Below are 13,159 nucleotides of genomic sequence, written 5' to 3'. Positions count from 1 at the left end.
ATTAGTGGGAGCATAAATATAGGAATTGCAGCCTTCGTGCCAAGTACACTGAGATTTCTTTGGCATTCAGTGAAGTGATAGATATAAAAGGAATATAGGAGTGGGCTCACTGCAAAATGACAGAAGCAAGGATCGATCTTTATCCCATAGCTTAGAGGGTATGCAGTGATGATGCTGGAGCTGAACTGATAATGAGGTTTAGCTTCTTTGGTGAAGTCGCAGCTAAAACCATTTTGAAGACCACGTTCCCAGATTCAGAGCTGAAATTGCATAGTGGAGAAGGCAAAAGGTAAGCTAAACTCCGTTAGAATAGCAAAAAAAATACCAAATTTGATTCTGAAATTTTGAAACATGGCTACAAAAGTTTGCAGTAAATCTGTTAGGCTTTAGATAACTAGAAAACTTCTTCTTCTTGAAGTGAAAGATCTTACTGAATGTATCTGCTTATTGCATCTTCCTTCTCTGCCAGTCTTTCAAATATATTTGAGTAGAAAAATGTTGTTCACTTCTGACAGTGAAGTTAAATGGAGAAAGCCACATTCACGTTCTTCCCATAATCCAAATAACTGTTGAGTTAAGTCTGGTTACCTAGCTTGATGCTTTCGTATAGTTAATTTTAGGCATGGTGCTTTTGTGTAGTTTATTTTAAGCAAAAAATGATTTCTAAATTTTGAAGTAGAAATATTTGGGATGCCATCTGGGCTTTACATAATAAATTTTTACTGCCAAAATGTTTGTGGGATTCTGTTGGGATGTGGATGGGATTTCACATTCCATCTCTTCCACAGCACAAGAAGATCATTGTTTTTAGATACGGTGAGTCCAAGAAGAAATAAGAATTGCATGGTGGCAGCTTTGTGATTTGAGAGAATGCAAATGGAGCTTATCCAGTAACCACTGTTACCTTTTACAGCTGTTACAGAATTTCAGAAGCTAAGACTTGTAGGTACCAGCTGAGTACAACTGCAGTTTTCAACCCTAATACTTGATTGCCAGTTCATTGGTTCATTGTCATCATGGCTTAAGTGCTAAATTGATTGCCTTTTTGAGTTAATTCTTCAGGCTGAGTTCCTTTCAATGTAGAGCTGAGGAAAAGGTTCTGGAAGGCAAACACTGTTTTCACATCTGAAAGGAGTGTGCTGGCGGTGTATATACACCAAGCACAGTGACGATGACAGAAAACTGAGACAGAGTGCAAGGGTAGTCAGTGTGAGTGGATCCAAATGTTTTGCTTTCCCAGCAGCGTAACTAACTCAAAGGTGGAAGCGTCTAGTTGTGTGGGTATTTGTGTAAGACCAATGTAATAACTGGGTAGCAATCATGTGAAGTAGTGCAGGATTCCCAAGAGTGTACACAGAGGAGAGGTTTCGTCTTGGGCAGCCCTAGAAAGCATACTAAACACATGCAGGTACCTCGGTTTTTCTGTTCTACTTCAAATACTGTGGGTGAGATTCTTCTCATGAAACTGAGATTTCCAGGCAGTGCTGAAGCAGGTGGTGACAAGCAGGTAGGGCAAAAGACTCCCTGAAGGTACCTATTCCAGACCCCCCCTGAAGGGGATAACTTGCCTCTGAAAAGGTACCTCTGGAAGGTACCTCTGGAAGGGAACTCCTCTGTTTCCATTGATGGTTCAGCCTGGACCACTAATTTTGCCTTGATGTCTAACACTGCAGAAATTTCAAGTGCATAGTCAGGTGTATTTATACGTGACTCTCGGGTACGCCGTTTTCTCCATGTTTCATTCTCAATCCAGAGCTTCCCATACTAAATGGAGTTGCGCTTGATTACTGGTACAACCCACTTACTCATCCTCCTTTTCCCAACTCGGACATTTGACCCTGGCAGTTTTTCCAGGCTTCATATACAAGCCTGTGGTTCAGCATCAAGGGCACTGGAGAGCCGCATGGAGTTTGTTAACATAGTTTCTAATAGAAATAAAAACATGCATGCTAATTTTAGGAGGCTGGACTGTGTGAAAGAAAGTACGGTGGCTAGGCAGAATTGATTTCGAATGTTCTGTATATAGCTTATGTTTTAATAATCTTTATCCCTGAGAAGTTTTGCAGGACCGAAGGGGAGTAGAAACTTAAGAGTAGTGATTTGTTCAATAATTTTAGTTTCTTCAATTGAGTCAGTACGTGTCAACACAGAAGTTGTTTTTGTAGTGTTGCCTATTAAGAATTAGTGCTACATGCGCCCATAAAAAATAAAATTTTCTTTGTACTTCTCTTTCTGTCACAGAAGATTTACATGATGCTCCATGAAGGAGTAACTTCATGTCCTTTTGAAAGGAAAAAAAAAAAGAGAAATAGTGACACGGTGATTCTCTTAAAGATTGTTTTGATACAGTGATTGCATTTTCCCCCTGTTTGTGTACCACTAGGACAACTGTGTCAAAAGAGTCAATTACATTTTGGTAGTCTAAAAGTGTCATTAAAATATCCATTGATTTTGTTAAGTGAATAGGAGTCTGCTAGAATAGATAGCAATTTCCTCTCGTTGCTTGGAAATCCAGGTAATTTTTCATGTTGGGGTTTTTCAAAGGGTGTTTTTCCTTCTAGCAAGAAAAACCTAGAATAAAAATGTAGAGGAGATGTAGGGAAAGAGCAGTAAGCGGCAAGTCACCTTCCAGCTCATGGAAGAGGGAACTCAGATAACAAACAGACCCTTTGGCCTAGGATTAAGTCTAGGCTTTATTTTTGAGACTTGATCCTATATCTGTAGGGTATACAGGGTATATCAGGCTGGGCAAACACATCAAACATCTCATTAAGATGTTGTAGAAAAGATTTTCACCTTCCCAGAGAACAAGAATAATCTCTGGCAATATCAGTTGCTGGGACACTGTGTGAAGTTGTGTGTCTTAAGGTTTTTAGGACTGTCTCTTTGCTTTCTGGCTCCTTGGAGATGATAAGAGGGTTGAAATCACCTGTCCAGAAGTGATAATGAACGCCTTCCGGATGCATCAATATAGGATGCTGTTTTTGCCTGTCAGTACCACTATAAAAATGTGAAACTCCAGGAGAATGCATTGTGTTCCGATGTGTTGCACGTAGCTTTCTGAGTGAGTAGCCACTGCTTTCAGAGTAGTTGCAGTGACAGCCATCACAACACCCTTTCAGAAGGAGAGAACTATTTTGCTGTACCTAGGTGGATGAATGGATTGTGGGGATCAAATCAGCATTGCAATTTTAGTAGTTTTGCAAATAGAATTATCTAGTAGATGACAGACCTCACACTTAGTCACAAGATCCCTTTCTCCCTGCCAGCTATTACTGCTGTGCATTTTGGGTACACTTTTTCAGTGTAGTTCAGAGGACTTTGCTTGACAAATTATGCAGAAAGTCCAGAATAGAATAGAAAGGTCAGTCCACTTTGTCATCATTTTAGGACCAGTTTAGCCCTCTTTGGAATCAATAAAATAACTAATAAAATATTTTCTTTTTCAGGAGCAGGGTTGTTTGTGTTAATCTATTTACAACTCCCCTTTCGTGATCCGCATGTGAGGTTGTATGTCTTTTCCTGCTATTACAGAATAGAATCAAGACTTTAGAGATTCGTATTTGGTAGAGAGGTGCAATGTGGCTTTAAATTGCTATCCACAGTGAACGTTTGGGTATTTGTAATAGGCAAGGAAGAGGTGCTAACAGTGGACAGTTCTTCGGGAGATCATATCTGGGCTACACAAAATGACTTACAGAGAGGTAATGAATTAAGAGTAGAAGAGCAGCTGTTCTACGCCCGTCTAGAGCTGTGTGTCTCCAGCAATGGCCAAAGGTGGGTAACTGAGAATATGGGATCCTCCTTCTGCACACTGTTTGATCTCCAGACATGTGTACCTCAGGGATTTACTGAGCTGGAAGTATTTTGTTTTTTTTTAACGGCGTTTACTGGACTCCTTTCAAGTCACGAGAAGTGGAATATTCCACTAGGAGGTGGAATACTCTGTGGCTCCGCAGCTTAACTAACACGGCAGCCCGCTGAGCGAGGAGCCATAATCTTTGGTTAAGTTTTGAACCTGAATTCCATTTAAAATCCGCTTCTTGTACTGGAAGAGATGTAAATAATTCATCCCTATCTACTATTTCCATGACAATCATAATTTTCTAGACCTCAGCCTTCTCCAGGCGTTGTCAGTTCAGATCCTGCTGACCTATACATGAAGTTGGGACCACTTTCCCCACTCCCAATTGTCCTACTTCACACTTAATTTCATTGAAATACTTTATGAATTTCGTTACTGATTTTCATTGATGTATTTTATTGTCCAGTCAGTAATGTGTGCGCAGTCCTTTTTCAGTTTTTCCTACTCATTTAGTGTCTTTGCTACTGTGAATAACTTAGTATCATCAACAGATGTTGTCATCTCACTGCTGAGCCCTTTTCATGTCATTTATGAATTCATTGAAGAGTGCTGGGAACAGATCCCAGCACAGATCCCCGTGGAAAGAAGAGCTGAAATTGCACCAAGTTCTGCCAAAAGCAGAAGTGGGTATGCCCGCTTTTGCACGTGGCACAGTTGAATTTGTAGTAATTTATCCGTGTTGTTTTGGTACACTTGTAAATGTGGAGTCATTGTAAAAAGAATTCCGTAGGAATGGATAATTTTGTGTGTATTTATGATTTCACCTTTGAAAAAGAGACTGCAGGCAAGGGATTCACCTTGTTAGATGATTGAGGATGATTGCCTTGATGTTTAAAAGGGCCAGGCCTACATTGTTCGCACCACAGCATTTTTAATTTTCTGAGATTTTTTCCTTGAAAGCAACTTAATTGTAACTTACTGGTTTATCACTTTCTGCATTACCAGCATATAGAAAATAAAGCCGAATAAGGGAAGTTAAGCAATTGAATAAATCTCCACAATGATCAATATACTCTGGTTTCAGATGATGAAGCATAGGAAATTACCTTAGCAGTAGAACTGTCACTTGCGTTTGTTTTCTAATGTTAACACAGCAAACATCTAATGCAGTATGAAGAAAACTGGGTCAGATCAAAACGACCTGTAGCATAAACCCATTTTTCTGATGGTAGCCTGTAGCTGCAGCTTAGGGAAGGCGAGGGAACCTGGTTCTGCTTCCCGCAGCGTAGCCATGCGTCCTTCCACGACCTGCGGGTAGGGAGTCCTGAGCTGTAGGCTGTATCGCAGCTCCAGGTTTGCTTGCTTGAATTTGCCTAATGTGAATCCATTTTGTTGTCCCCAGCGTCCTAGAGCTGTGAATTACTTAGGTTACGTATTCACCGTGTGAAAAAGGCTGCTGCTTGTTTTAAAGTGTCTGTGGTACCCTGTCTCTTGCTCGCGTAGTTCTTCTGTGTACTCCATCCGGTCTCTCCTCAGTCCTTTCTTTTGCAGGCTGAGGAATCTTGCTCGATTTCATCTCTCCTTGCGTGCGAGCTGCTCCGAGTCTCGTCTTCGCTGTGCTGTAGGCCGGTGTGTTGCCTCCTTTCTGAGGTGAGGGGGACCAACACGGCGTGCAGAGGTCAGGACGCAGGCGCGGCGGAAAACAAGCGCAGCGTCGCAGTGTCACGCTGCTGCTGCCTGTCTCTGTTCCCTTCCTGATTACTGTGAAATTCTGTTTGCTTTCTCACTGCTCCTGTTATCAACCCCTGTGAAAATTGTGTTTTCATAAAGCTATCTACAGTGGCTTCAAGGTCTTTCCTAATCGGGAAAAACTAATTTAGAACCCATTATTTTTTATGTGTAGTTTCCCCCCCCCCCCCCCCCCCCAAGTGCAGGGCCTTGCATTTATGTACTTGAATTTCATATTCAGTTTTCTCTCACAGTCATGCTATATAATAACTAGTTGGAGGAAAGGACGGAGGGTAACTGCTTTGATTCGTGTAATGCTTTATCTCTAATAGACCTGTGATCTCACACTGTATCCTTTTTGGCATAATTTATGGTGAAGTTAAATGAGAGAGGTCTAACTACAGATTTATATAGGAGTCCACTTGTGTGTGTGTAAATGGATATGTTCTTAGCATGTTAATTAGCAGTTGATTAATAAGACCTTCCTCCTTACTGCACTACAGCTGAGTTTTTTTGAAGAGCTTTTAGAGAAGTTGGTGATTTTCAGAGTCTCCCAGTATCCAATTAATCAGAGCCCTCGTGTGTGTGACCTGCATATTGCAGTCCATCAGTTGGCATTTTTGGTATTTTGGCCTCATTAGGAATCTGGCTGAGTACACCTGCTCCTAGCTATTTTATTGCTGGTGGGCTTTGTCGGTTAACAGCTGTCAAGTGGCCGGCGAGGATCCTCTTCCCTTGTCCGCTCTGCAGTCAGACTCCAGAGCTGGAAGTTCCCTAAACTGTTAGGTACTGAACGGTGAGTTCATTTGAGTTTTCATGTGGCGAAGAAATAATTCTGCTGTTTTTCCCCCTCCCCATGGCTTTGTCTTGTTGAGCGTACCTTTTACCTATTTATCACCTGTTGGCCCAGCAGACTTTCTGGTAAACATCATCCTTCTGGTGTATTTGATAAAATTTTCTCCTAGCACATCAATTCTCAATACTACTTTTTTTTAGCTTGACATACCACACATTTGCATGTAGTTTGGTGAAATTTTTATTTTTTCCTTGCATCCTAATATGACTTGACTTTTTCAAGGGCATGCTTTTGCATGCTTTCTTAATTTTGTTTTTTTTTTTTGCAGTTACACTTACCCTGTTCCTGTGTATGCACTATGGGGTCTTTAGCAAGCTGTCGTCTCCGAAAAACATTCATCTTTTTGCCTATTCTTTTAATTATTTTTTTTTAAAGAAGCTTCCTCTTTTATTAATCACAGAATGCTTGAGGTTAGAATGGACCTGATGAAGGTCATCTGGTCCAACTCTCCTGCACAAGCAGGGATTTTTTTTAGTTGCATAACTAAAAATAGAGAAAACTAGTGTTTCAAATACTGAACTTGGGTGCACTGTAATCAGCACATCCAGTCTCTTCAGCCATGAAGATCCGGTACACAGTTCAGGACTGGGTCAAGTCTTGCTTCTGTTGTGAGTTTTGAGAGTTGTTGAAGTGATAATTAAATGGTATCGTAAAAACGGAGTGTTTACATCACACTGGTAATAGGAGAATTTATCTGTCTCTGAAATCCTACAGTTCGGCCACTGTAATATGATGAGGTGATGTTTGTTGCTGGTAACTGTCAGCTGCCTTCATGGGGCCATGATTATGTTCTCTTTCTCTTCAGCCTGCAAGTGGGAAGCGCCTCTGTCCTGCTGAGCTTGTTTTTGTGTCTTTTCATTCTTACTGTGCTGCTGTTGGAAGGAAGAAGGTCTGAGCTTCATGAGCTTTTATGCACGTGGGGATACTCAAGTTAATCAGATGATGTGACACCGTTCCTACTGGAAAGTTTCTCAGTGTGGGGTTGTGGTTTGGTGTGACCTGGGTGGTTGGTAGTTTTGCCTGTTTTTCCTCACTCTCGTAAAAGCAAAGAAGTGAAAAGTCTGCAACCTGGAAGTGTAATCAGATATTGCTTGTATTTCTAGCAATATATATTCCATTTCAGTATTGCCGCTGCAAGGTCTCTGGGAGGTCTGGAGAAAGCAGTAATGATGATTCTTTTTCTGGGTTGGAGTTGTGTGGCTGGGGTGTGAGATGGCAGTGTTGCCCGCAGCTGTCGGATCCATTGATGACCAGCCAATGCCCTGTGTAAACTATGATTTTTGCAGTGCTTAACCATAGCCCTCCACAAACCAGACATTTTTAAATTTGTGGCAAGAGAAGTGTTGCCAGAGAGCAGTTCTTCCACTAGTGTAAGATAGCCATGACAGGATGGGATCAGCGGGCGCAGTTATTCTTTGGCAGTGCCCATCTCCGCGGTGGTTGTAGAAAGAGCTTAAAGAAATGAGGAAAACCCCGACATTTTCAACAGAAAAAATTGAGTGAGATGAATCTGTCCTTAAAGGTCAGATTTAATTTTTGTGTTACCACTTTCTGGTTGTTCTGTATGGTCAGTGGCAATGTATCAGTTGAGCTGTTTTTCAGTTTTTAAGATGAATTTGTGTCAGTCTGGAGTTATTCATGCACTACCAAAAAGAAAAACAACCCCCTTTTGAGTGTATCTTTTAGCATATTAGTTGTTAGTGATTGTTCATCCAAGTGACTGATCTGACTCGCTGGAAATTTTGTGGTGCTTTACCTTCAGCGTTATGAGAATGCGTGCTCAGGCTCAGGTTTGTGTGGGTGAATGGACAGTACTGCGTAAGTGAGCAAACACAGGCTGGTAAGCAGCCTTTGGGCTGAGGTTGATGAACTTTTTCTGTTCCCTTTTGTTCTGTCTGTAGCTTCCTCAGTTTTGGGCTCTGCGAGAATGCAGACTGGTCTAAAAACTATGTAGATTACATAATGTGGTGCTGGGTTTTATTCCAGCTGAATGGTAGCTGATCTCAGTTTCTAGCAGGTTTGAAATGCTTTTCTGCCTGCTAGAAGATGCCAAGGCTAGAGCTGAAAGCAGGTGCTTGCTTCACCAGTGACGTTCACAGATACATCTTGTTATTATGGTGATTTGGGGAAAGGTAATATTTTCTGGAGGGCTGATGGATGTTGAGAGCACACTGTTAATTTATTGCCATGAAATCAGCATAGGTTGAATGCAATTGCTCAGGAATGGTGTCGGGACAGAGATGATGAGGGGTGTTTTCAGTTAATGCCTGCCAAGAATTAAGAAAAATTAACACAAAATTTTTGTGGTTTGGGAGAATACTCGCTCTAAGAGTTGTCTGTTCCACAGAGGAGAGCCGTACAGAGTACTTGGGTTAACTGTTTGGAAATGAGGGTTCACGTGCAATTTGCTGGTGGATGTTTCAGCTTGTTTTGGATATAATAACTTGTAGTTCGGTTGTTGAGCACTTCTTGTGATTCTCAAGGAAAGGACCCCATAGTCCTTGCTTGGGCAGAGATCTCACTGAAACCAAGGGTAAGGATTTATTGTTGTTACTAAGGCCTGGAAAAAAAAAAAAGAGGTTTGCCCCATGCTGTCTAAGGTATGAGGCAGGACTACTCAGCAATCCGTGAATAATCAGGTTTGCGTTTATTCAGAGAGTATTTTTCCTTTGAATTGTCTATTTTCACGTTCTGTAGAGTTCTAAGGTTTTTCCAGGAATGATGTTTCTAGTATTTTCTATTTTAGGCACTTGACGCGGGATTTTAAAGTCTGCTGAGGTGTTGGCAGTGATACAATATGTGTCTTGTTTACAGTAATTCGTTGTCAGATTTGTAATGCAAATATCATCTCTGCAGATCTCCAGAGCTCCGGTTCCTCTGGAGTTGAGGGTTTCATCTCACCTAACTTGCATTGTGAAAGGTGGTATCCATGTAATCCAGCTGGATTAAGATTAATCTCATCTGGATATCTGATTTTCAGAGAGCTAAAGAGAGATGAGATTTATCCAGAGTCTCTTAATTGCTGGAATAATTTCAAACAGCAAGAAGATCGATCAACTCTTCTTTTTATCATTGTTGTTCTAAACAGAGAATTTAGGCTTCCTTCATAGTTGTTACTGCTTGGTGTTTTGCCACAAAAAGCAGTCTGAAAATGATTGTGCAAAGGGAACTTTGTGCTCGATGTGGAGGGATATTTCTGTTGGTAGAAGAGGATTAGCGTCCTAAAGACTTAAGTGTAACTCACTTGGGAAAAAGCTTGCTTTGTTATATAAGCAATTTTTTAGAATGATGCTGCTTCTCTTGAAGCTCTTCCAACTTTAAAAAAACAAATACACGCTGCCATATGCTACTGTAATACCAGCGCATGAACTATATTAAAATATAAATGAACGGAACTGAAATCTGAGGTTTTAATTCTGCAGAGGGATCCATTTTGGAGCCCTTTTTAACTCTACAAAAGACCTAAGTGTAGTTGTACCGCATGCCTGTGCAAAGCATTTTGGAGGCTTTGGGTCTGAAATCAGGATGAAGAAGCTGAAAATGACAGAAAAGAAACTTCTGCAGTTCCAGTGCCTGGGAAAGTATTTGGTTGAGTGGACAACGAAACTGCTGTTGCAGAAAATGCTTCACTGAGGTTTCAAGGCTGCGTGTGTGCCAGTCCACTGCAGGTATCACGCTGGACTCCATGGCAGAATCGGCCTTTCTTTGGTCATTTATGCTTTTTGTGAGGTCGTAGGTAGCTGCTGGGTTGTTGGTGCTCAATGTGGAAATAAGCTGTGCCGGTACTAGTAAACTAAGCAGGGTTTGGTGGGTTTGAAGTCTCCTGTGGTCATCCACAGAATCACAGAATCACAGAATAGTAGGGGTTGGAAGGGACCTCTGTGGGTCATCTAGTCCAACCCCCCTGCCGAAGCAGGGTCACCTACAGCAGGCTGCACAGGATCTTGTCCAGGCGGGTCTTGAATATCTCCAGAGAAGGAGACTCCACAACCTCCCTGGGCAGCCTGTTCCAGGGCTCCGTCACCCTCAGAGGGAAGAAGTTCTGCCTCATGTTCAGACAGAACTTCCTGTGCCTCAGTTTGTGCCCATTGCCCCTTGTCCTGTCACTGGGCACCACTGAAAAGAGCTTGGCCCCATCCTCCTGACACCCACCCTTCAGATATTTGTAGGCATTTATAAGGTCCCCTCGCAGCCTTCTCTTCTTCAGGCTGAACAAGCCCAGCTCCCTCAACCTCTCCTCGTAGGGGAGATGCTCCAGTCCCCTCACCATCCTTGTAGCCCTAAATCCACACGATTAATCTTTGGCATGCTCGTTGACGCTGCTTGGCCAACTGGTGTTTTCCGAGGCAGCGTACAGGTCGAGGAGAGGAGGCCTGGTGGGATGTGGGTGACCCCCTGTGCTGCAGGCAAAGACAGCTCAGCTGTGTGGACGCAGCGTACGCCCTCAGTGCCAGACAAGGGGCCTTCTCCCTTGCTTCTGTCCTTGTTTAGGGGTAGGCACAGGTGACTTGGTGCTCAGTGTTTCACCAAGGGTGAACAGAGTTGTAAGGCCAGCTTCTGTAAGGCGCTTAAGAGGTTGGATACCGAGTTGGACAGCCAGCTTATCTGGTAGCTTTCAGAATTGTAGCTACAGGTTCACAGTCAGCTTTACTTCTGCTGTTTAAGTGCCATAACTTTGCGACACAGATATTTAAGTGTTACATAGGATTTGGACTCTTTAATGTGGGACGCTTTAGTGTGGGCGTTAATCTTTTTAAAATCTGCTTGCGTAGTTGAACAAAATTTGTGGACCACGTAAATATGTTCTTTAATTGTGAACAGATAGTTAAGATGCCTCCTTTTATGTTTTACGTAGACATTTGCTAAGGAAAAATGTTAAGTCTCCCAACTGCTTCTCTCCTGAAAGTTGTTTTGGGCCAGAGTCGTAACGAACTCGAAGCAGTGAGTCGACAGAGCTGTACGCTGCTGTCGTTCGTGGGGAAGTGCTCCTGCTGATTTTATTCTGCGTGCTGATCTGATAGTGGTTGGTGCTGTGGTCTCGGAAGGAAACGTCTTCGTTCAATTCATGTGTTTCATTAAAGCCATAGGTACTTATTTTAGTAACAACATCAGGTACTTGTAATGTTGAAAAGGCTGGAAAATTGTGATGCAAAATAGTGCTTTTTTTTTTTTCCTTTCTGTGTTGTTTTTTTTTTTTTTCCCCTTGGTTAAGAAGACCTGACAGGAATGCATGGAAACTGTCAGCAACATTCCTAACCAAGTGTTCAGGCACAATTAGGCCACTAGTATTTCAATAACTGATAATTAGCGAGACTTTATAAATAACATTTTAAGTTCTTTTTACATGCCTTCTGGGTTTTTTTTGGAGGGAGGAAGAATGTCAGACAAATTTCAGGCATTTCTGTGCTACCTTGGAGACCAGAAAATGTTTCATTATTGGCATCTGAGATTCTTACGTAACCTGATAATTCTGGGAACGAGAATTTTAATAAAAATGCTGAGCAGTTCGAGTCTTCTCATAAAATTGCAAGATTCAGAAACACTCTGCTGAATACTTGTGTGGTAATTTCCCCAGGAGTACTAGTATTCCAGGCTCCTGGAATGCATTTATTTTGCTAGGATTGCATCCTTAAGGAGTTAAACTCCAATCCCGTGGTGTAAATGCCATGCTGGTAGTTGTTACATAAACCCAATGTATTTGGTTTTGCAGAACATTAAAATGGAGTAAAAAGGAAGTGCAAGGAGAAGGCGACGACTTTGCCTCCTGGCATCAGGAGCAGAACTGGTACATACTTAGGATGTGGTTTGTATCTTGTTGCGTGCGCAGCCCCCAGCACAGGCCCGTGGGAAGGAGTTTGCCCTAATCTCTTACTGTTGTCAAGAGGATTTTTGTTTTCTCAAAGTTCAAGGTCTGAAGTTGTGGTGGGACCAGCCAGGAAGGGATTTTCTCTGGTTCTATCTCATGTGAAACAGGGTGGCTTATCTTACTCGTTCTCTTTATTCAAAACTCTTACTATATTCAATAGAGAGGGCTTGATTAATTTTTTTTGGTAGAAAATTAAAATGGTGACCGGTTACTGCTGCCTGTTTTGTGAATTTCGTGATTCTTAAATTGGTTAGAAATTGCTGTATTCTGATACCTTCTTCAGAGTACAGATAGTCTGACACAGGAATCCACAGATTCAGGATGACTCACAATTAAAAATGAGTCAGTTATGCCTTATTCTGTTTAATTTAATTTTATTTTTTAAAATACAGAATTACAGATGAGTAAAACAGGTAGCTTCTAGTGCCTTGTCCAGTACTGTGTAAATTCACTTGATGTGTGTAGTCGGGAAGAGTGACAGATCAGAAGGTTATTCTTTAATATCCCTGTAGCGAGGGGAGTTGAATGACAGTGGGTAAAGGAGAAGAGTGACCTGCACTCCCGAGTTAAGTATCACAGGAGGCAGAATCTCTCTTTGTAGAAGAAATTTTGAAGATCTAGGACCTATCATGAAATAAAGAATAAAAAAGATTTAAGATTGAATTGCTACAAGACTTGACTTTCTTTTTAGTTCCTGAAGAACCAACTTGTGAGTTTTCAATAAATAGCATTAGACATCCTGTTACAGTGCAGTTTCTAGAATAATATTTTTCAGTATAGATCAGGGGTCAAATATAAACCAGTACTTGCTTTTCATTTTGATTTTTTTTGATTTTTTTTTTTGTTGTTGTTGTTGGTTTGTCAACTTCAGACTCTATATCCTTTATTTTTTCTGTGTGTGTCA

General features: G+C 41.5%; 1 long non-coding RNA gene across 2 annotated transcripts in view; it reads left to right on the top strand.

The window, feature by feature from the left end:
* The window catches only part of LOC142362194 (uncharacterized), a 128,175-nt gene that overhangs the window by 37,591 nt on the left and 77,425 nt on the right, over window positions 1–13,159 (top strand). The gene's annotated exons all lie outside the window — the stretch shown is intronic.

Source organism: Opisthocomus hoazin, chromosome 8 (genome assembly GCF_030867145.1).
Source record: "Opisthocomus hoazin isolate bOpiHoa1 chromosome 8, bOpiHoa1.hap1, whole genome shotgun sequence".
Lineage (NCBI taxonomy): Eukaryota > Metazoa > Chordata > Aves > Opisthocomiformes > Opisthocomidae > Opisthocomus > Opisthocomus hoazin.
The sequence above is the reverse complement of the archived record's forward strand: the minus strand, read 5'-3'. Positions and strand labels throughout refer to the sequence as shown.